General features: G+C 40.3%; 1 protein-coding gene across 1 annotated transcript in view; it reads left to right on the top strand.

Annotated features, from left to right (window-relative positions):
* Positions 1-24,437, top strand: part of GLIS3 (GLIS family zinc finger 3) — a 433,080-nt gene that overhangs the window by 342,023 nt on the left and 66,620 nt on the right. The window lies entirely within an intron of this gene.

Raw genomic sequence — 24,437 nt, 5'->3', positions numbered from 1 at the left:
ATTATCACAGGAAGTGCTCACTTAATGTCCTCGATAGCTTCCTGGAAACTGCAACTTTTAGCAAAACGACATCTAATGAAACCAGTTTTACCATAGGCTAACTGGTAAAACAAGAATTAAACTCCTGCAGCATATTTCTGATCTAAAGACAAAAACATCACCAAACTTCTAAATAAAGACCAAAACTCTTCTGATATTAAACATTGAAATAAATGTGAGCTATACATACATTTAAGAAAGATTAATAAAAACAAGTATGGTAATTATTTACCCAGTTAGTTCCAGTTCAGGGTTGTAGGTGGCTGGAGCTCATCCTGGCAGCTCAGGGCACAAAGCAGGAACCAGTCCTGGACAGGATGCCATCGCATCACAGGGCTCTCTCTTTCTCTCTCTCTCTCACAGACACACACGCACACACACACACTCACACTGGGACCATGTAAACACACCGATTCACCCAACATGCACATCGTTCGGATGTGGCAGGAAACTCACACAGACATGGGGAGAATGTGCAGACTCCATCCAGAAGGTGGCCATGACCAAGGATCAATTTTCTTTTTCTCATCAAGGTTATGATATGACATTATTCGAGGACCTGCTGTACTCAGTACAGGTGAGGCCCCTGTGCCAGCTGGGAGGATTTAGGAAGAAGTAAAACCTGGCCCTGTCCTCCCAAAGGTTATATTCTAACCAGAGACACATGGAGACTTTGCTTTCAGTACAGTGGGGGAAATGCTGTGATAAAGTCGCACAGAAAGTGCTTCTGGAACATGGTACGTGGGAGTTCCTTTGCAAATGATAGAAATCATTAAGGAGTGAAGTCTTAGGTTTTATTGTTTGAAAGCAACAGTGAGATCAATGGGTTTTTATATTAGTCTTGATTACATTACAGTTCTTTGTCATACGTAGCAAAGTAGTTTTATTTCTGTTCCCTTTGAAAATTCTTAATCAGGACAAAAAAAGATACAGGATTTTGGCACACTTGTGGCCAACTATGTAAGGAGTGGGGACCCTCTGACAGGTGCTTTAATGAGCAGTTCAGCCTGTACCATGCCTACCACAGCTACCTTATGGAAATAGTACCTAGATAATTGCTTTTCTGATTGATTGACTGACACACAGAAGCCTTCTAAGCTTCTCATTCCCTATCTTATTAAATTGTGTGCATTCTTGATGAAAATGATCTTGGAATAAAAGCATTTAGTTCAGACTCACTGCTGTGCTGCCTAAATATAGTATCCTGAAATATCATGACGTAGTTCACTATTGCCCTTCTCAGGAGTTCACTCTCCACTCCACCAAAGTATTCACACCTCTTGTGCAATTACCACTCCCTCTCTAGTTCTCTCTTGTCTCTCCTTTTCAGCTTCAGTTGAGCTTCATCTCTGATACCCAGGGGCAATAATTCCCCATTTGTTTGTATCTTGGCTTTCTGAGCTGTGAAGATTTATTTTCAGGGTGACTTCACACAAGGGCTTGGATAAGCCTAATGCAAAATCTTTTCATGGTGGATACTGGGCAGGTGGCCGTGTCTTAGAGTAATGTTTAGATTGGACGTCAGAAGGTGTGGGCTTCTTTTAAGCAGTGCCACGAATTGCTTTGTGACTTAGCTTAAGTTACATCCTCCTGGTTTTTCCATTTCCCCATCTTTGCAACTTACTTGAAAGGCAAACATGGGGCCCCAGAGGTGAAAGGGGAGCTATTTCAGTAGAAAGTATTGTTGTATCACATACTTGCAATCCACGGCCGTCTACTGTTACTAACAACACACCAAAGGCATCCTTGGAAATATCTTCTGTTCTGAGAACTGAATATACTTGTAGGTGGAGTCATTTTGCAGTGATTACCATAGCCAGTCTTTCTGGGTCATATGGATGCTTAGACGATAGTATGAAAAAGACCCAGACAAAGGAAAGGAAACTGGAAGACAAACTAGAGGGAATTAAAATAAAAATTTGAGCCTGTGATATTTGATCTATTCATGGGTTATTCACTTGGGGTTCATAAACCACAGGGGGGTGGTCCATGGATGCATGGGTTTTAGAAAGCTCATGAACTCCCAGAAATTATATGCAAAATGTATTTTTCTGGGGAGAGGCTCCATAGATTTCACTGACCCTCTGAAATTAAGAATCTTTGGGCTAAAAGAAATGCAGGACTCCTATTGACTGTTTCATCTGGCTTCAGTTATAATACCCCAGAAGACTTTGCCCAGCTAAGAAGATTCTGTGCCTCTCATGCCCTGGAGAGTTGACTCCTACTGGTACAGATTTCAAATTATTCAGCAAACACTTATCTGATATTTACTGGGTGTCTGATATTTTGCTAAGTGCTTGAGTTACAAAAATGGTAAGATAGGCTCCTTTTCCTTAAAGCAGTCAGAGATGTTAAAGCTGGATTTGGTTAAGGGGCAGGTTAATTGAATAGATGGTGAATTGAAGGGAAGGTGGAGATAGACTAGAAGCAATTGCACCAGTTAGGTCTGTGTGCACTTTGACAAGATAGAATAGCGGCTTGGACAAAGCTAGTGGCAGTTAGGATGAAAATTAGAGGACAGGAAGTGGTGATGGATTGAATGCCAAGAGTGATGGGAAGGGAACAGTAGAGATGGCACGAGAGTTACTAGTGTTGGAGATTGACCCAGGTTATCAAAGAGAATCTCTTTTACCTAAAAGTAAGCTGACTGCAGATGTTAATCACATCTAAAAACTTCCTTTACAGCAATACCTAGATTAGTGTTTTGTTGAAAACCTAGGGACTGTAGGCTAGCCAAATGGACGCATAAAACTGACCATTGCACCTACACACTAAAATCCTCTATGCTAAATTTTAACTGAGGTTACTTTATTTGAATGTAACGCTAGCTGCATGGAAATGGTGAATCTCCAAGTGTCCTTTATATTAGTGAAAGTTGATTATTCACTAGAAAAACAGAAGGAACTTAATTATTGGATATACCTGGTCCCATTCCTTTTCATTATGACATTAACTATTCAGAGCAAATATGTTCGTGACAATTAAGTTAAAGATACCATACTGGGAGAGTGAAAGTGGATTACACTTGAAGCAAAAAAGTGGATATTTAGTGGGGTTTTTTTAAACTAATATTTTACAGTATATATCAGAGAATTTACATAATCATACAAGTTTATCATAATATGTTAACTTAAAAATCATTCATTTTGGCCATAACTTTATATATAATGTTTGCTAATACAGTGCATTTGTATCTTGTTAAATGAGATAATGATAGTAAAACACTCAGCATGGTATCTGACATGTTACTCATACCCAATAAAGGTTAGCTATTACTACTAGAATTACATGTGGTCTATTAAGGGTTTTTAAGAGGGAAGACAAGTGGTTGTTGAAATTTTAGTAAGCTGGGTTTTTCTACTCCAGACTCCTCCATTAATTAATTTCCCCCCAGAGAGATTTTAGCTGTTTAAAAATAATTAATGAAACTGAGATTATGGTATAATTGTGAATTAATTACATATCTACTTTTCCTTCACATAAGAAACACATTTGTGGTCATGTCTGTGTTTGTGTTTTAAAATTTTAACTAGACATCTGATTATCTTAGTACCTATTTTCATCCAGAAATCTGTCTTTAGACCAGAAATTCCTGCCATTTGTCAGTCCTTCCATAGATGTATGAATGAGAGATGTATGGGTCTAGATTTCATGTTGAAGAGTTTTACTTTTATGGCCTTTAGGCTGTGGTTGTTTCCTCAATTTGCCTTTTCTAAACTGACAGAAGACTTACCATTATTTAATTATTTGCTATTTTATTTCCTCTTACGTAAGTGACCTGCTCATTTCTTTGTCATGTGGACTTCTGAGTCATGGACTTCCTTACTCACCAGTTTTAATGATATAACTTTAGATGAGTTATTTAATATCTCTGAACTTCAGGCCCTCATTTGAGAAGTCAAGATGGTAACAGCAATCTTGTAGGATTGTTGTAGAGATGAATGAGGAAACACATGTGCTGTACTTGGTGCAATCCCACACACAGATGGAGCTCAGTGGTTGGAGGAGAGGGCAAGTGGCCTTGGATGGTGGTGGTGGTAGTTATTAGAAGGTGTCACAATATACAGGAAAATGGATTGTCATCTTCATTTCTGCTGAGGAAACGGACTTTAATTAGTGGCATAAAGGTGAAAGTCAGATAACAGTAAGAATTTTCTAAGGGGAGAAGAGTTTGTTTTTTGGGGGTTTTTTTGTTTGTTTGTTTTGTTTTCCTGCCCCAGCTGGTTTAGTTGGATTCTGGCTTATGAAGTTAGGGGAACTTGACTGATAGATCCTTGAGCCTTCTGCAGGCTCCATTTGAATTGCTCACCAAGTGGAATCCAATCTCTGTGATTCGGATGCTTTAATAGTGATCGTGGTAATAGTGATAAAGAAAGGGCCTTATTTTGCCTATATGTAATGCTTTAACATTTCAGAGCCATTTTGTATTTATTATTTTATTCTTTTGGCCTTTAGATTCAGGATGAATTTTTTATTACTACTTCTGCTCTCTTTAGTTCATTCCTGAGGAATGAGAAAGTTTAGAAGTGGGAAGGGAGCCAAGTATGATGCCAAAAGGTGGTATGCTGTTTTCCTGCAGGCCAAAAGACCTACAGAATATGCACCAGGGTTAGTTAATACTGCCTAATGCAAAGCTGTCCATTGAGTCTTGGCATATTGTTTGCAATTGTGGCATTCCACAAAACATTTTAGCAAAAGATTATTCTCCCACTTGGCAATTCAGAGCCCTCTATATAAACTCTAGTGAAGTGTCATGTGACATCTTAAAAGCTTACCGTATCCTCTGTTGAGTAGGGACTAACTCAATTTAATTGTTCAAGGACCACAGATAGTTGCTGCCTCATTAAGGCTGTTATTTTAACTAGGATAGGAAGATGTTTTTCCCACAGGGATTCTTACGATGGGTGCTTGCCATACTGCCACTACGTGGGGCCAGCTGCAGACACAGCTGAGGTCTAAACCGTGTCACCCATCAGCATTTTAAGGATCCTTAAATGTCACCTTATCCACCTGCAGCCCAGTATGGGAATCACATTTATAAAGTCCCAAAAGATAGTCATAAAGCCTCTTCGTGTAATCTTAAGCTTCTGACTTTTAAGGTGATCTTTTTGGTGGTGGTGGTTATTTAGCATGTCTCATATGTCCAAACATTCTTTATAGAGTCAAAAACCTACCTTTCTGAAACATCCGCACATGGGCTCAGGTTCTGTCTTCCAAGGGTGATTTGTCTTTTCCATAGTGACATGATGTATGTAGAAATCCACCCCTAGTTTCTAATTACCCAGATTCCAGATTTTTTTTAAGCATATGGATCTCATTCTTCTGTATGCTCTCCATTTCATTCATGCTGTAGAATGTAGTTTCAGCAAGGGTCACACGAGACTTGCAGTGCCATTTATTGGCTATTGAGGTTGAAAAGGTTGACAAAGAAACTGACGCTAAAGGGCATTATATGCCCTGCTGAAGTGTTAAACATATTTGACTGTGGTCAGATCTATGATTTATAAAGATAATTATGGTGGCAATGTGTGGAATGAATTAGGGACGTAGAGTGAATGGAGACAGGGCAATTAATTAGGTTGGCATATTTCTATTAATCGACATTCTGTAGGTACAGTGGCTCTTCCAACTACGACTACACCCACCTATGCTATCAGCAGTTCTAGGTTTCTCAGTCTTTTCCAAAATGCTATCATGAGAGACTTTGCTAAATATCTTGCTGAATTCTAGGCTCAGTACATATGTGGCTTTCTCCTTTACTCTCCTCCCCTACCTTATCTCCAGCAATTATTTTTTTAATGGCTGAGTAGTAAATACTCCGTGGTATACATATACCACATTTTATGAATCCACTCGTGTATTGATGGACACTTGGTTTGATTCCACATCTCTGTAATTGTGAATTGTGCTGCAATAAACATTCGAGTGCAAGTGTTTTTTTGGTAAAATGCCTTTCCCCTTGGGTAAATCCCCAGTAGTGGGATTGCTGGATCAAATGGTATTTCTACTTTTAGTTCTTTGAGGTATCTCTATATTACTTTCCATAGAGGTCGTACTAGTTTGCACTCCCACCAGCAGTGTGTAAGTGTTCCTTTCTTATTTCTGTGTTCCTTCTCTTTGTCACTCTTATAAAGGCCAACCCGTTGTTCTGCCATTTTCATTAAACTCTAGCTTTCTCCATTTAATTAAATTGCTCCTTTGACAGTGGTAGTTCTAACTTGTTTCTCATGGAAGAGCAAAGGCTTTGGACTGGTGCCTGACTGAGTTTGAATCTCAGCTCTGACTCTGGGAAAAATTGCTTACGTTCTCTGAGCTGGTTCATGTTAAAACAACCCACCTCCACAGGGCAATTGTGCAATTCACAGGAGATCATGCATGTGAATGGACTTAGTGGAAAACCCAGACTGCAGAATATAGGAAATGCTTAGCAAATAATTTCTTCTTTTCTCCTTGACACAACATTGTTAAATGAGAAGGGCACTTTCTTATGAGTGATCTGAATAAAATTTTAACTTTTCTCACTTTGAGATGCACAGTACAGGCAGCTTTTTGATTCCACCCCTTACCTTGAAGGAATAATGCATGACACCACTGTGCACAATCAATACTTCAGCTCCGATTTGTTTTCAAATCAGTGATAATCATACTGCAAAGTGCTGCAGGGTTGTGACCCGAGATCACTAAGTTTTGGTGGTAAAAGTATAAATTACTACCATGAGAAGTGTTTCTCATTCTGTACCCCAAGGACATCACTGGGCTCTGAAAAATGAGACTGAAGAGGGAAAATGTAGGTACAGAACTGGCAGGGCACAACACACAAGCTGTGTTTCACAATAGTGCTTTGGGCTAGCTTAGCACTCAAGTACCAGCTATAGGAATTTGGATAATGCTTACCCATTGTGGACTTTGAATAGAAACTGTGTTTTGAAATGATAGGGCAAAGAACATCCTTGACATTTCCTCATTTGTACATAAGCAAATACAGAAATCAGATTTTATTTCTGTGTACTCAAAATAGCAATCAAGGATGACCCATTCCCCCTCTCCTTTTTAAAGAAAGAAAAAAACTTTGTTATTTTATATTCAAAAATATGTCAAGTTCCCCAACTTTCAGGTCTTAAGACTCAGACATATAGGGGGCCCTAAATCATGACATAAATAAGCAGAGAAACCTAATGCTTCGTAATACTTTCCCTACCTCCATCTCTACCCTAATTATGATTTCCCTTTTCCCCAGAAAAATTAAGCTTAAAATTGATCAGAAACTTCAACATAGCAAGAACACTCACAAACTCAGTACCACTTATATCCTCTTCAGCCATCAGAGAAAGCAAGGCAGGGTGAATTGGTTTTAAAACATCCAATAACAACATAATGGTGAGATTTCTCATTTTTATTCTCAATCTTCACAACAATTCTACAAGGTTAGTACTACAATTATTAGTGTGGTCTTCTGTTAGAGACGGTGATGGTACCCTTTCCAAAATCCTGTAAGCCCCTCCTTTGGTGGCTGGGCCAATAGTACCACCCAGTTGGGGCATCCTGATCCCATTTCATCTCATTTTAGAGATGAAAGACCTAAGGTTCAGAGCAGCTAAGTGATTTTGCAGAGCACACCCAGTAAGTAGGAGAACTATACCTGAGCTGAGTTTTTCTGACTCCACATACAGTGCTCCTTTGTCTTCATCATTCTTACCATGGCTATCTGATTTCCCATCATGGGGAATTTTGTAAATTGTCAACAAGTTCTTGGTGTGAGGGTCATTCCCAGCAGTTCTATAGTGGTCTTCTCTTAGAGATGGTGGTAGAGCCCTCATACTTTGGAGTACTTTCCTCAAAATTCTCTAAGCACCCCTTCTTGGTGCCTATGCCAGCAATATCATCCAAGTGGGGCACCCTGATCCTAGGCTGGGATCTACATGGGCCCCCATTTCCCACCTTCAGGGCACTTTCCCACCTTCTGCCTCATATGTGGGTTCAGCTAAGTACCTGAAGGAGCTCTGGGACTCATACCTGTGGGACTATCCTGGGGCTCTGTAAGCAGGCCCTAATTTCTAGAGAGCAGCCTGATGAGCAGATAACTCCTGCTGGGCCTTGTGGCATTTTGTTAGCTAAATTGCTTCAGATTGCACCTCTAGAGTGATGCTGGCATACTGATTTGGGGTGACTCAAATTGATTACATAGAGAAGAACCCCACAAACAATTTTTTGCCCAGTTCCAAATGCACCCTAGGGGTGGCCCTGTAGGTGGCAGGAATTGCAAAGAGTCTGTGAGATTTTAGCCTGGTTACAAACTAGCAAGTTAGCCTGTCACTGCTTCATGGATGCTGACAGAAGACATGAGCTTCCTGGGTCAAAGACAAAGGACAGATGTTACTTATAGCAATAGCAGTAGCTAGAGTATCATCATTTTCTTATGTCAGCTTCTTAAGTCCCAGCTCCCACAAAGTAACATGGAGAGGACTAGGCACCTTTAGTGGATTGTGTTACAGGAGGGGAATTCTGAGCTTAGAGAACTTGAATCTTTTATAATGGACGTAAGCATGCCTGATTTTGGTCAGGAGGAAGATACCGTCCTGGTTTTTCAAAGCTGTTTGGTATATAAACATCTTTGAAAAGGCAGTCCAGAAAGGAAGTCCGTGCCTCTGTTCATAAGACAAGTAAAAATGAGAGACTCATGGAGAACTGCCTCTTAGCAGTAGGGCCCTGTTGGTCCCTCTTGATTGCAAATGTGCAAGGACAGCCAAACCCTAGCTTAAGCTTGCCCTGGAAGGACCTGAGTCTTCAGGATAGTCCTGAAATAGAAGTAATTTCCAAAAGAAAAGACTGAAACGAGGAAAGAAGGAAGATGGATATTTGGAAGACATGATTCTGTATCTTGCCAGTCTGTATTGTACTCTGACCATCGACATCCACATTTGTTTTAGATTCTACAATCCTGCCCATGGGTAGCATCAGTTATCTCATAGTTTAATGTGGGAATTCCTCACTGCCCCCCCCCCCCGCCCCTCACCACTTAAAATTATCCATGCCACTAGCCTTTCATAATGCACAGAATTGCCACCATTGCAGTCATTCTTTCCAGTCATGAGATTATCTCCAGGAGATCCCTATGCAATTTTTTTGGTTATATAGCAAAGGCAATGCAGCTGTTCCTTCACTTCCATTAATGTGTGTCAACATGGCTCCAATTGCCAGTTTTCACAAAGCAGCTATGTCTGTCCTCCATAGATACTATACAGGGAAGGTGGTTTTAATAGGAATATGGGATTAGAAGAAGTAAGAAATAATGAGTATTCTTGGACCTGGGTGGGGTCATTTCATTGGGGTGCCCGGAGGAATTAAAGGAATAACTCAAAACTACTGGATGACAAGGCAGAGAAAAACCCAGCAGTAGGGAGCATTGGAAAAAAATGGACGGAGTAGTGTTTTAGCAGACACTCCACAATTTATATCAGAGCCTATCTTGCTATTGGGCTTTAAGACAAGAAGTTAAAATGGAGTTTCATTATGTTCCATCTCCTCAGTTTTCCTTGGCTTTTTAGAGGAATGTAGGCAGTATATTTTAAAATGAATGTCAGTGGAGGGTTTTTAAAGGAACAACTCAAATGGAGTTGTGTTTGCTCACTTGTCAACCTCACCCTTTCTTCTGGAGGCCTAACTCAGCGTCACCCATGTGCACTATATATGCAGACATCGTCAGCCCTGACAGCACAATGCTGTTCATGGGAATGGCCCCTTTGGCCACACTCCTAGAGATGCTGCCACCAGGATCACAAGCCACTTGGATACAAAGCAATGGTATTTACATTGATATGGTCAACTCTGGGTAATGAAAACCTCAGTTTTTCATTTCCTGGATGGTATTTCCAATTTGAAATTGCAACACTGCATTTACGTGCATTTTTGCCTTTTAAATGTTCTGTGGTATTGCAACATTTGAGAAATTCCCAGGGACCCTTAATCTTCATACAAACACTGGTTTGTAATCTCAGGACCAACTCACTATCTCAGAGTTTTCTCCTTGTGCCCCTGCTAAATGATTCTGATTTTGCATTGCACATCTTTAGATTGTCCCTGTCTTTTAGTTCAAGTTTTCATCTTGAAGATACCAAAAAAAGGACAAAGATAAAAGATTTCTAAAAAATTCTAGCTGCTTCTTTTCAAGAGCAATTGAACTTAAAGCTACTTTCTCTATTGTTTTTCATGAAGTCTTACTTAAAATATTTTATTAATGCAAAGAGATGTGTATTCAGGGCTAAGGACCAGTGAACAGTAGCCATGGCAACCAGGAAGCCATTCGGGAGGAGGAAAAAATGCAGTAAAGAGTAAGTGTTTTAATCCTTAACTTTAATCCTTTTACTTCCTGTTCTCAAAATGAAATATAAATCAGGCACCATGCAGTGCTGCAATTTTTCTCTGAAAGGGATGTTGGCAAAAGAGGATTAGTAATGGACAGACGTGTTTAAGGAATTTAATCACACAATTTGTTGTAAAACTTTTGAGACCACGAGTGACCAGTTCCTTTGAGTGGCGTCAATGAGAACCAACAAAACATACTTTGAAACTGATTAGAGAGTTGGCTCAGGGGGACACCCCTGTTTGCTGTTATTGCTACATCATTTCAGCCTGTGGTAATGACATGAGAAACCAAGGAATTTGCTTGGTCCCCCAGCAGGGAGAATGAAGACTGGGGGTGTCTCCGTGGTAGAATAGAGATATTCTTTTGATCTTCACTTTCCTAGGGAAAAATTAAGTCGCCTGCCTGTATTTCACATACTACCTTTCCTTGATGTTTGATTACTAGGGGAGTTTTACAAAGGCATGTGCTTTCTATTGTCAACAGACTCGTGGGTTTCTGCTAAGAAGCCCAGGCTTTAGTTGCTGTGGACAGTAAAACAGGATTCTCAAAAAGGTAGCTTATTATTTCTTAATGTCTCTACTTTTTGTTTCTAAGATTTTCTTCTTCACAAGCTAGTAGACTTATTCTACTTGTTAATTTGGGTTTTCTAAAAAAAAAAACCTGATTTTCATTCTTTTGTGTCAGATAAAAACTATGGCCCCCACACTTGAAATGTTAATTGTTTGACTCTACAACACTTCATTCTTCCCTACTTCTCCTTTAGACATGGTTGGGGAAGAAAGAGAGTCATATCTTTTTATGGCATTTTTACTTTCCTTAGCATGTATTTAATATGTAAGAGTATTTTCTTGATAAATTTATTTATAATGACTAAAAGTTACCAGTGCACAAGGCTGTTTGCAGAGCTCTGAAGTAGCTACAACTTGTACCAGCTTCCTGCTGTTTCAGAATGTGAAATTACTTCCAATAATAGCATCTTCCAAAAGGGGTGCTGATAATTATGACAGACAAGCAACACGAGGCCTGGAGCGTTTGAGAGTGGAGTTAGACACAGTAGACCGCTGAGTCTGGAGTTCCTTCTAGACCCCAAGAAAAAAGTATACATGCTAAAACCTGCAAAAGCACAGATATCTGGGGGAGAAAAATAGCATCCTATTCTCTAGCTTAGAGGACAGCGTTTAAGGTTGATAACACCTGTTTCTGCTTCCTCATCTCGGCCTGGTCTTCTCTGTCTCCATTCAGTTAGAACCAGCAAGAGTAACGTAGTCTATGAAAGTGCTTCTGAGATGGAATCCTGGCATCATAGTGGCCACTGGCAGGGCTCATCACCCTTGCCAACTTCCCTTTAGATATTTGGCTTTCTAGTCTGGATTTCTAGGGTAGGGTTAATTTTTTTTTTTTTTTTGAGAGGGGATTGAGGTTAATTGCAGGACATGGCTGATAAGAAGAAAGACAAAATGGTGTCAGTATCCAAAGGAGGAATAGTGGATTCTAAACATGAAGATGATGTTGGCAGAGGCTACGTAGACTGTAGGAAGGCTCTAGAAGAGTTCAGTTCCTATCTCAGGGTTTACCCTAAGGCACTTCTCTGAACCAGGCCTCCTTTCTGATGACCAAGGAGAGAAGCTTTATTTCACCAAAGCAGTAAAAGGTCATGTGATTCATGAACCACACTAACTAAGATATATAGTCTTCAGACAAGAAGGGGCAAATTACTGGCAGTAAAATGCTTCTGTCCATCGACAAAAATAATACCGTGGGCAAGCTCTTATTTTGGTAGCATTACATCAAGGGGAAAAAGGCTCTGGAGTGCTATTGAAGACTGGGTAGGGACCAGTGGCCAGGGTGTCCAGGGCTATGGCTGGTCACTTACTCAATCTGGAGTCAGAAGAGAGAGGTTCTTATCTTGGCTCTCTAGGTTGTCAAACAGGGGTCTAGAATGTGTAATTTGGGACCCACTCAGCTTGAAATTTCTGTTTTCTACTTATCAAATATATACTAGACATTGAATTTTAAAAGCAAGGTAGAAAATTGGACTTGTTCCCAGCCCTTCCAGATGAATGAGAGATATGAAATATAAAAGTAATGAATTAGCATTTCCTATTGGAAGAATTGCTCATTTGCACATTCCAAGAGGCAGTATATAAATGTGAATGGTATTATCTAGCGAAATTTGGCATGAATGGGGACTGAGTATTATAAGGAAATAAAATTCCCAAATGTCTTTTTAAAAAAAAACAAAAAACAAAACTTCTGTTAACATTTAACTTGGTGATTTTCTGTTTTATGCTTAATTGATAATTTAGGCATGCTTAAACAGCCCCACCCTTTTCTTCCCCTCATATTGCATGAAAACATGACTTCATCTGTCTTTGGGACCTGCCCTAAAGGATAAGCATGGATTAATGAATCCTTAGCAGCTATTGACTCATTTGTTATTCATTCATTTATTTGTTCATGCATTCCCCAAACTTATAGAGTATCTTTCATGTGAAAAGAAGCACTGTTTTAGGTTGCTGATCAAACACTCCGGGGTTCTGTTTACAAGACCCTTTTTTGTCTTCTATGATACTCACACATATAAATATAATTTATAAATAACTTTTACAAAACATAGAAAACCATAAGCGCCATCAGCAAGATGAAGGGAAATTGCTCTTTGAATGTAAAAAAGGAAGAAATGACTTTGGAATGGAAAGACCTGGGAAAACTTCAAGGGAATAATGACATTGAATTAGATCCTGGAGAATATGCAGAATGTATTGTAGATATGTGGAGTCTGGAGAAAAAGGGACTCCAGATGAGGGAGGTTTGTGGGCAGAAGTACAGCATAAGACACGAATGAGAATGAACAGAGATTACAGGGGAAAGCATCTTGGCTCTGTGTAACCCCAGTTGTGGGACATGAAGTTTCACAGCTGGGTGAGAGCCAGCTTGTTAAAGCCCGTGAATTTGGGCTGTGGGTAATGTTTGAGGGGAGTCACCAAAGGGCTTTGAATGGAGGGGATGGCATTGTCAGTGGTGTACTTAAGGAAAACTTAAACTGACTGTTGAGTATAGGGTGGTTGGGAGTGCAGAAAGCAAGTGCTCGCCATTGAAATGACAGCCTTCAGCTTTTAGAAGGAGGTATTTTTAAAATTGTCCAAACACTCATGCACATTAAAATCAGCCTTAAATCTTCGTCAGTCAATCTGTTTTAATTAACTGAAAAGAAGGAATAAAAACGAGATCCACTGACTTCTGCAGTAAGTCCCTCCCCACACCTCCTAAACTATAGCATGGGCAGGGGCTGTAGTCAGAAAGCAATTCAAGGGAAGACAATACGGAGCTGGTAAGATGGACGGGGGAAGTAATTACTAGATAGCTGGCTGCTTTAATTAAACCTTGAGAATACTTGAATAGAAAGAAAAATGCTACACTTGAATGGACAGGCTGGAATGTGTGTGGTCACATTAGTGCAATGAGCCGGTGTCGGAGGAATGTATGAAGCGGTGATAAAAATAATCCCTTCATCTTCACAGCCCCATCACCAGGTCCCAGAGGGTGAAGGAGGATGTTTTTCAAGTGAAATTCCATATTAATATTTCTCTGTTTGTCTTAAAAAAAAAAAAAAAAAGGATCCACCCTTCAGTGTAGTGTTCTGCTTTTGAGATGTACTTTCAGATGTCGCTTGAATCCACCTTTGACTATGTCCATTTGTGTATCATTTTCTAGTCAGAAAAAAATGTGAGGTTCTTGGTGTCAGTTCTAGAAAAATATTGACTTAAGAAGAAAATGGTGTTTGTACAAATGTAACAATACAAAAAAATACATGTTGCATGCCTTTCTGATGTCAACATTTTTTGAGCCTCAACTTCTAGGCTTTGTCCAGGATAGCTAGACGGTGGTACATATTTTGGTAAATAGGACATCTAGATCAAGTATTAGCATCCCCAGAATGTTCTGAAATGTTTCATTGTTGGTTTGGTGTATAATATATTTCTGTCTCTTCCAAGAGGCTATACACGAGCTACATTCTCTGGAGATAGAATAATTCCAGGGTAACATTAATTCTAGAAAACTGCACTCATGTCTTGATTAGGACACTGTTTGGCCCCTGGGCTCTGATTCTGAGGCTAACTGAGTAATTATTGATGCAGGTATCACTTTTAAGAATCATAATAGCCTCTTCTTCTTGAGTAAAAAAAAATCATATGTAACACTAGCCATTGTCCTTAGGTTACCTCATGCAAACCTGTAACAACCTGACAGAGTTAGTGTTATCACCCCATTGTATGGGAAGGTTCTGAAGCTTTAAGAGGTTAAAGATCTTACCAAAAGCCATACAGTAGTAGATAGCAGAGCTGAGATTTGAACTTGTATCTATTGACCCCAAAGTCTCCATTCTTTTTCCTGTGTTATATTGCCACACTATGGTATACAAAAAGAAGAAGTTGATATATATATATATGTAGAGAGAGAGAGAGAGAGAGAGAGTAAATATCCCAAAAATGGATGGTAGACAAAAGAAAAGAAGAGTTCGTGTTATGGAGCGTAACCATGCTTCCACACTGAATGTTAATGAAATAAAATCATAGAAATAGCAGTTAACATGTATTTAACATTGATTATATACCATGTATTGGTGAAAGGCTTTGTTATCTCATGTTATCCTTAACAATAGCCTTATAAATTAAGTGCCATTATTATCTACATCATACAAAGAGAACTAGGCTAATGCGATGTTAAACACCTCTTTAGCAGTAGTCTAACACTTCATAAGTAAGGATACAAAAATTCAAATCCAGGTAGTCTGGATCCCAAGCCCACATTATTATGTTTTATGATCCATATCATAGATGAGCTATTATTTAAGTGGTTATTAATGGCTTAGTGTTGTTCATAGAGCAGAGGCTGTTTTTCACAAATAACTCACTCTTGAGCAGAGATTTACCATCATAGTGAGTGCCAGAGGATATTTTTATCAAGTTTGCAGATGGCACTGAACGGAGCACGTGGTGGCCAGCTGAGTAGTTGACTTATATTACATGCAACCAACAAGAGGTTCTACACCACCAAACAGCAATGGAGCTTTAGGAAGTTAGCTTCCCAATACAAAGTGCCATCAGAAATAAAGAGCATCACATATGAAAAAAACATTCAGGGATTTTACTTGATGATGAATTTTATTTGTGCCTCACTACAAACTCTGTGACGATAGGGAACTCGGTTTTCTTAGGCACTACTTTCTCTCCTGGGCCTAGCATAGTTTTGGGCACTTGGTAAGGAAGCAGTAAATATGTGCTCAATTAATAAATGAATTAATGAATAAACATGGATTTTAAAAAGCTATTGACCACTTTGGGCTGTATTAATAGAAGTGGAAAGTCTAGACCAAGAGATCTGTTTGTTCTGTTGTACTCTGTCCTGATCAGATAGCTGATTCACTCCACTATATTAGTATGTGGATATCATTTACACGTAAGCCATTGAGATCCAATGTTAAGAGTAACGGAGGTGGTGAATGGAATAGTGTGCTACGTGGGAAAGCAGGGACTGACATTTTAGTAAGTGACTTTTGTGTGCCCAGCATGGTATTAGGTGCTTTCTGTATCTTATCTGATTTAGTTCTCAAAGCAGCCAAGATAGCTAAATGATATTATCCTTATTTTGCAGGAAGGAACCCTATACTTAGGAAAGTGAACATACATGCCCAGTATCACACAGGAGTTGCACTACAGTTTGTCAGACTAAAAGGCCCAAGCTCTTCCTACTTAAGTATCCTCTTATCTAGAAAAAACTCAAGATGTTCAGCCTGAAAAAAATGTGCTGAAGGAGGGCTGACAAAGAAGCTAAACCATGGCTCATTCCAGGGGTGAAATTCTACAACACTACAGCATTTTGAAGCTTCTCAAATATTAAAAGAAGTATAAAAGTACACTGTGTGGTCTGGGGGAGGAGAGGAGGAATAAACCCCCGCGGGTAGATTTATAGTTGGCAGATTATAGTTCAACTTGAGGCAAAACTTTTCTAATGATTGGACCTATTTAGCAATGGAGAGCACTGGGTGGTAAGGAAGTGTGTTCCCTGTCATCAGCAGGATTTAGACAAAGGCTGAATTGCCACCATGGTGTGCAGTAGTGCTATGAAGTTCAATACTATAAATTTAAATGAATTACAATTAAATAAAATTAAAAGTTTGCTTCCTCAGTTGTACTAGCCGCATTTGAAGTGCTGGTTAACCATGTGTGGCTAGTGACTACCAAGTGGTACAGTGCAGAACCTCCCCAGCATGGTGGGAATTTCAGTTGGATAGCTCCGCTATAGAGTTGGTGGACAAGATTTTTGGACCTTAGTTCCTTTGCACTCTGAAATTCTATGTTTCTGTGAATAGTTCCCCTCTGTCGTCAGTTTTGGCTAAATAACCATTAGTTTTGTTATGTCTATCCTGGCATTTTTTAATTATATCTTACTGAGATATACCCCAGCATGTATACCCATTCTAATATCTTAGAATGTTCATTAATCGGCTATAGATAAAAACACTGGGCCTTTGGCATCGCTGTAAACCAAATAGATATCCCCTATACAGAAGCTCAGGGTGCCTAGTTGCACACTCATGTTCCCAAAGAGATTTCTTCCAGTGCTATTTTTCTGTCTTCACTCTCATTTCTTTCCCTCTTTGCAAATTGGTCATTCCCAAAGGAAACAAATTGATAGCAGATTGTAGGAAATTAATTACCTATGATATGCCAAAGCCACTTCCTAAATGTCAGTGCTAAGGAATCCCCTAGAAACGGAATTCTTAGATTTAACTGAAAATTAATTGTAATTAATATAATAGGTTAATTCATTGTAATTGTTTCTAAGCCTTTTGGCAATGAGCTAATTCCCTGAGATCCGCATTGCTTGAAGTGTCGTAGAGCACTTGATGAGAACATTCTGGTAATAAACCTTAACCTTGTGGGGAAAACTCCTCCCTGTCTTGCCTTCTGGCTGAGTTTCTTCTGAGTTTCTTCAACTTTGGTGGCATTTGATTCTGGAGAACGGAGGAACCGCTATATGGTGATCACAAACATGCAGGGCCCGGGTGGACTCTGCTCACTGGAGAAGGGAAAACAAAAGGCCTTTGATTGTGCCTCTTTTTCTTTGGAAGTAGGTCTCCCTTCAGACTAACAGAATGCCTTTGCTCCTGGAATTCAATGGAATGGAAATGAAAATTGAAGAATCTGGGCCTTTTTCCCTTTTCTGATTATTTCCACTTGACTCACTTAATCTTGGGCAATTATTTAATCATATCTGAAATGAGAAAATGACGGGAGTAGAATTTCCATCACCTGTTTTGAGAGCTTATAAACATTAACAGAATAGTCTGGAAAAAAAAAAAAAAAACCCAAATACAAATCACAATGGATGGTGTCTTGCCTTGTTTTTATATATTAGGAAAAATCCCTGCATTGTTAGGGAAGCAGCTCACATTTCTGCATGCAGGAAACCTTGTCAAACTTGATGGGTGTTTTCACTGTGAAGGTTGAAAAACTCTCATTTGGAACAAATTTTCATAATGGGGGAGTGTACAGAACCTGAGGAGCCAATTTGTTTACTTCCACCTGGATAGGCTGAGAAATTAAGCCCTAAAATGGTTCATTGAAGATCAGAATCATGAACACTCAAAGACTCACAGATTGGTTTCTGAGACTCGGAGCTGTCTCATATCTGTCCGTGAGCCTTACTGCAGGTTTACGGATAGAAGGATGCAGGCAGTCCTAACAGCTGACAGCTAAGTCAGGATTCAATATACAAAAACTTTCTGACAATCGGAACTGTCTGAAACTGAAGTTCATGGCCACAGTAGAAAGTTGCCCCTTCCTATAGGGTATCAAGCCACAGAGTCTGGAAGAGCCACATACTGGGGTCGCTGTCAGGAAAGTCAGACTCAGACAGAGGTTTGGACACCGTGACATCTGCAGCTCCTTTGAATGCTGATTGTTCTTGTCAATTAGGGTTTTATTTTTAATTTAGTCTCCACAGTTAGCTTTTTAGTATTATCCATAATGGTCCAGAACACCCCACTTTCATTAAACATCTGATTACCTTACCCCTGGTGTGTGGGCAGAGTGGGTACAGAGGAGAAATGAATGAATGTGCATTCAAGCGTCCTTGTAAGTGCTTCTGATTTCTGATTGGTTCTCAGCTTTCCTGAACCAAATTAAACTGAGTGTGGAGTGTTTACCAAGTCAGGTGCTCCACAAGCCCCCTGTGAGCCAAGGATTCAGGTGCACGTGGCTTAGTAAAGAGAAATCCCAGGGGTGGATAGGTGGCCTCAGCCTCAACCCGATCCCACAGGAAGCTCTGGAGCAAAACTTAAACACCTCAGAGTTTGTCCCACTTCACGGCAAAGGAGCACTGTTTAGTCATTGACATGTGTGTGTTTGGGGGGGCGGGGTGCTAACTAGCTGTTGGCTCTGAAGTACACAGAAGCTGGGGGATGGGCACACCAAAGCTGGGGGTGGGGGTGGCACATTACTAATCAGAGGGGTCAGAGGGGAGCTGGGCAGGGCATCGATAGTCTCTCCACCACATTTACTATTATCTGTGTTTTTGAGATTCTCCATTAGGAGGGCAAATTAAGAGATGACCACATTGTATATTTTAGATATTTTCACACACCAGTAGAGATTGTAACTTCCTCCGATAAAGAATTGTGGCTCATTCTTACAAATCCAGTTGGCAGTTAGTGACTAAATGATATACCACAATGCTGCTAGGGTGCTGAGGGGTTTTAAAAGCTTGAGAGGCAATCAGCCCGATCCTCATGGACTGGGTCAAGATCATCTCATCTCAGGGTCAAAACGTCAACTCTACAGTGTTCCCGTCCTGAGAACCAGGGCTGATCGTCGAGGGAACAGAGATGGTGCCCTGCGACCACTGGGCCTGTGTTTAGGATACAGGAGATAAGGGATGATGAGTGCCATGCTTTATTCAGACACTCAAGTTACTGGGCCAGGACCAAGCCAGGTGACAAACCTGCAGGGGAAGGTACAGTAAAACCAAGCAGCAGTGGTCTGTTCTGTTTCACTACTTCAATCTCTACTCCAACAAAGACTGTTTTCCCTAACGGGCGTGGTGTCAGAATACACACGGTGGTGACAAGGGGTGCTGGGGACCTTTCCAGAGAACCTGGCTGCCCTTTGTTCTTTCCTTCCTAGACCAAGATCTGAATGATAGGCTCCTGGTGATCAGAGGAAGGGAAAGTATATGAGCCTGTCAGTGTGGTATGGTGGGGGGAACAAGAAAGTTGGAGGAGAATTATTTCTTGAGCCAGTATAATGTAAAGCCTAAGAGCCTGACTTTGGATTCTAACACACCTGAATCCGAGTCTGACATTTACTAGCTGTGTAATTCTATTAATAACGTTCTCATCTCCACCATGGAAATCACAGTAGTATGGACCTCATAGAGTTGTTGCGGGGCACACAGTACCGAGCACATTGTAGGGATTCGGTGTGTATTTACTGAGTTGAAATGCAGTCTCTAGCAGTGTGTCATGTTCATTGCACACATCCAGCCCTTTTCCGTGGGACTCATCTGTGGGATGCTCTTTCCTTCTTGACCCAAAACAGATCGTCATATGGTAGTGGTTTTAAAGTACGTTGTAATAGTATCTGTATCAGTCAGGGTTCCCCAGAAAACAGAACCAGTAGGAGATGTACATATTTGTAATATGTGTGTGTGTGTGTGTGTGTGTGTGTGTGGAGAGAGAGAGAGAGAGAGAGAGAGAGGTTGATTTCAAGAAATTGGCTTACAGGATTGTGGGGGCTGGCAAGTCAGAAATGTGTGGGGCAGGCTGGCAGGCTAGAAACGCTCGGGCAGGAACTGTTGCTGCAGCCCAGAGGCAAAATTTCTGCTTTTTTAGTGAAACCTTAGTTTTTTTGCTCTTAAGGCCTTTCACTGATTGCATGAGGCCCACCCAAGTTGTAGGGATGATCTCCTATATTTAAAGTCAACTGCCTGTGGATGTGAACCCCATCTACAGAATTCCTTCACAGCAGCACCTAGTTTGAATAGCTGGGTACTAAAGCCTAGGCAAGTTGGCACATGAATCAACCACCACAGTAGCCATACCTCACTGATCATATGGGCTCTCAAAGAAGGGGAGACAATGTGCCTATGAGACTGTGGATATAAACAGGGGATGAGATGAGTCTCCCAGGAAGCCAAGGGTAGAGACCCTGCAAGGGTTTCCCAATGCACTAAGACTAAAAGCCAAAGTCCTTATTGAGGGCTATACAGTCCTGTGTGACCTGGCCCTGTCCCCACTCCACCCACAGACTTCATTTCCCACTTCTCTCCCCACATTATTCCACTTGAGCCACGCTGGCCTCCTTGTAGTTCCCTCCTTCTGGAACTTTCTTCCCCTGGATATTCACTTAGCTAAGTTCTCTAACTCCTTCGAGTCTTTGCTTAAATAGGTCTTCTCAAGGAGGCCACAGTTCTCCCTCTCACTCCCAATCTCACTTACCGTTCTCTTTGTTTTCTTTTTTCCATTGCACTTTCCACCTTCACTACAATTTATTTATTTTAGTTTATTATTGTTTATTGTCTCCCCTCTCTAGACTGTAAAGGCCTCTGAGGGAATCGTTGTTTTGATGGCTGTTGTATCTCACGCCCCTAGAACAGCGCCTGGCACATAGTTGAGGCCCAAGAACTGTGTTCAGTGGATGGATGCGGAGGAGAAAGCAGGGCGGTGCTGCTCTGGAGCGAATGGTGTGGTGAGGGCAGCTCAGCTGAGTGATTGCAGGGCACCGTTCACATAGACCACAGCATGAGCAAAGGTCCCTGCACCACGCAACACAGCTGTCCTTTAAAACAGATGAATTAATGATCAGTGGATCCAAATTCCACTTCTTTCTACAAAGAGCAGTGAAGATTTCATGAAGGACAAGTCCTTTGCTGTCCCCTAAGGGCAGGTATTAAACTAGATTGACTTTTTTAAACCAGTTTTATCCTTCCAAAAGAAAATGCATGTCCAAATTGTTTTTAAGAAGCGATCCTCATTTGCCATCTATTATTATAAGATCTGAAGAGAGACAGTCGGAGGTGTATATAGGGAATTTAAGAATCTTCTCTGTGATAACCCATTAGTATTTAATTAGTGCCACAGGAGATGACACTACACTTTTAAGGTCCAGATGTCCCAGGGAGGCTTCTTACAAGGTATTTTATGATGAAAAGATACAAAACATGACACATTCACCCCTACATGGGTTTGAATTTACTTTCCCAGTATTTCCAAGTCTAACGACCTGCAAGCATTCCTAGCATTTGTCCTTATGGTCTCCTCCGAGTGGCCTTTCCTAATACCTACTAATTAAAGGCCTAAAATCTCTGTTCAGAAAGATTTTTATTAGCAACAGCTAATCAAAGAAGATAAGATGGTAAGATTTCAGTTCCGACATTAAAGAATACTAGGTTTTTATAATTCCCTGTTTCCACAATTCCTTTCCTCTTTCCATAATCAGAAAAATCTTAGTTCTCGTCAAAATTCTTAGAGGCCAGTGATTCTGAAAGTGTGGCATCCCCAGACCAACAGCATCATTACCACCTGGGGACTTAGAAGTGCACCGCAGACCTACTGAACCGGCAGTCCTGGGGTGGAGCCCTGCAGGTGCATGCCCAGGTTTGAGAACCACAGTTAGAGACCCCTCCCACCATGAAAAAATTTCCCTCTCTCTTCTTTATGTCTCCCTAGCAGCTAAGAAGATGTTAAAATATGCATTATTTAATTGTTTTATGTGAATAGTTGGGCCTCTTATTGCAAATATAAAACTGTATTCTATTGAAAGACACTCCTCCCAGAAGATTCTTCTTGCACATCCTGCCTCACCCATTAGATAATTTCGATACTGCAAAATGTTTAACAACCTTAAATGATCTGGAAGGCCTTTTCCTGGTCTAATGATCTGGGAGGGGTACTAAACTTAACATATCGTGACTACATTTCTGTGCATATGGGCCTCCTTTGGAAATTTTGCATAAGGTCAAAATTTAGGCTTGTCCAATTTAAGAAGTACTTTCTAGAACCATGTCTAATCGCAGAGAAAACCAAATTAACTCTCACCACAAAGTCATATGGAATCACACTCTTGGAAAACATGAATACTTATTAAAGCCTAAGGAAGAATTGTTTGCCTTTGACGTCAGGAGTAACCGTGGCCGTGAAATTTCTTGGAAATACCTCATTGGTACCAATAACTATAAAACCCTAGAGTAGGTGGTAATAGAAAGCAGAGAAGCATTCATGTCTGCCCTTAGCAGAACATGTGGACCCCAGATCATATTTTAATGATGGAAGATAAATTAGAAGTGATCACCAGAACTCATTCTAAGCCTTGATTTTTTTTCCAGTTTTTCCTATGCAGCATGTATTAGGTTAGTACCAAAATAACAAACACACCTTCCGAAGGCCCTGAGAGGGTTAGACATTAAGGCAGACCGTCTTGGTCAATGCCAGTGTGCCAAAGCTGAGGAAATTATAATGAAAGTATGTCTCATTTGCTACATGTGTTACATGCTCCTTCCCTTGGTGTGTATTCTTGGACTAAGACCTGGACACATATTTGTCTCTTTATGAAGCTTTTGAGATCCAGGAAATACTATTCTTTAAATAGTAACTTACTGATAGTGTCTCTCTGTGTGTGTGTGACTGTGTATGTTTCTCTCTGATCAGAATGTGGTCATAGTCATTGTCAATAATGCACTGGGAATTTTTAACAACCAGCTCTCCAGATGAAAAAGCCCCAGTTTGTAGCATTTTCCAGTTTCCATTGTGTAAATATTTTCATCATAACCAGTTTCAAGCTATCAGACATCATTACATAGAAAGTCTGGAGAAGAAGCACACAACTGGCACTCTCAGATTAGTATAAGCCAACTCTAGTACATCATTGGAAGGTAGAAAATTCAGAAAGCAAAGGAAAGGATAAAAAAAGTGAAGGAAATAAATTTATAATATTGCTACTGAGAACAAAAATAAGTTTTAATACTGGATTATATTACTTACTGATATTTTGTGTATGTGTTTTTATGTAATTATTGTCATTTTATGTATATAATTTTGTGTTTATGAATATCATTTTAATGGTTGCATAATATTCCATCAAAGTGATGTGAGATCAGTTGTTAGCTCTAAGTGTGGACATTTCAGACATTTAAATAACATTTCCTGATTTGGTATTCCTATAAATAATACTATATATCCTCGTGTGTGTGTGTGTGTGTGTGTGTGTGTGTCTAGGTATAAATCTTCCTTAACATTTCTGGCTATTTCCTTAAGACAGGTTCTAGAATCAAAATATTTCAATGATGGATCTTGAAAATATATACCCAGGTAACATCTAGAACATTTGTACCAACATATGCTCGTACCAACAGTGTTTAAGATTGCCTCCTTCATTATATCTACTACTACTTCTTTTTTAAAGCTTCGGATAATTTGATAAGTGTAAAAAATAGTTTTAACATTGCACTTCTTTGCAAGTATGCTGAACATTTTTCATGGTTATTACCATTTCTCTTTCTCCTTTTTAACAGTTTCTGTTCACGTCAAGGCTTTATCCAGCCTCTCCTCCCCACTCCCCTGACATCTCTGGTTTCGTCCTCGGTGTCTCTTCCCCAGGCCCCAGGCTCACTGTGCCCCAGCCTTGCTGCTCTTCATGTCACCCAGGCACACAGCAGGGCAGCAGGTTCTTCCCCCACAGGTCTGCAGGGCCCATTCCTCACTTCTTCCAAGGCTTTTTACAAATGTCATCTCCAGGAGGCTTTCCCTGACCCCCTGTCTAAAGTTGCCACCCCTCATTCCTTACTCACTGTCTCCCTTCTCTCCATTACTTTTCTCTATAGCATTTATCTCCATCTGATGTTGTATATGTTTTATTGTTCATCATCTGCTTCCCCACCTAGAGGGTAAGTTCCATAAAGGCAGTCAGTATTTCTAGGGTCTAGAGGAGTGTGTGACACTCACTAAATATTTGTTGAATGTGTAAGTATACTCTAG

This window comes from Eulemur rufifrons, chromosome 7 (genome assembly GCF_041146395.1).
Source record: "Eulemur rufifrons isolate Redbay chromosome 7, OSU_ERuf_1, whole genome shotgun sequence".
Taxonomy (NCBI): Eukaryota; Metazoa; Chordata; class Mammalia; order Primates; family Lemuridae; genus Eulemur; species Eulemur rufifrons.
Note: the sequence above shows the minus strand (reverse complement) of the source record. Positions and strands in the feature narration are given on the sequence as shown.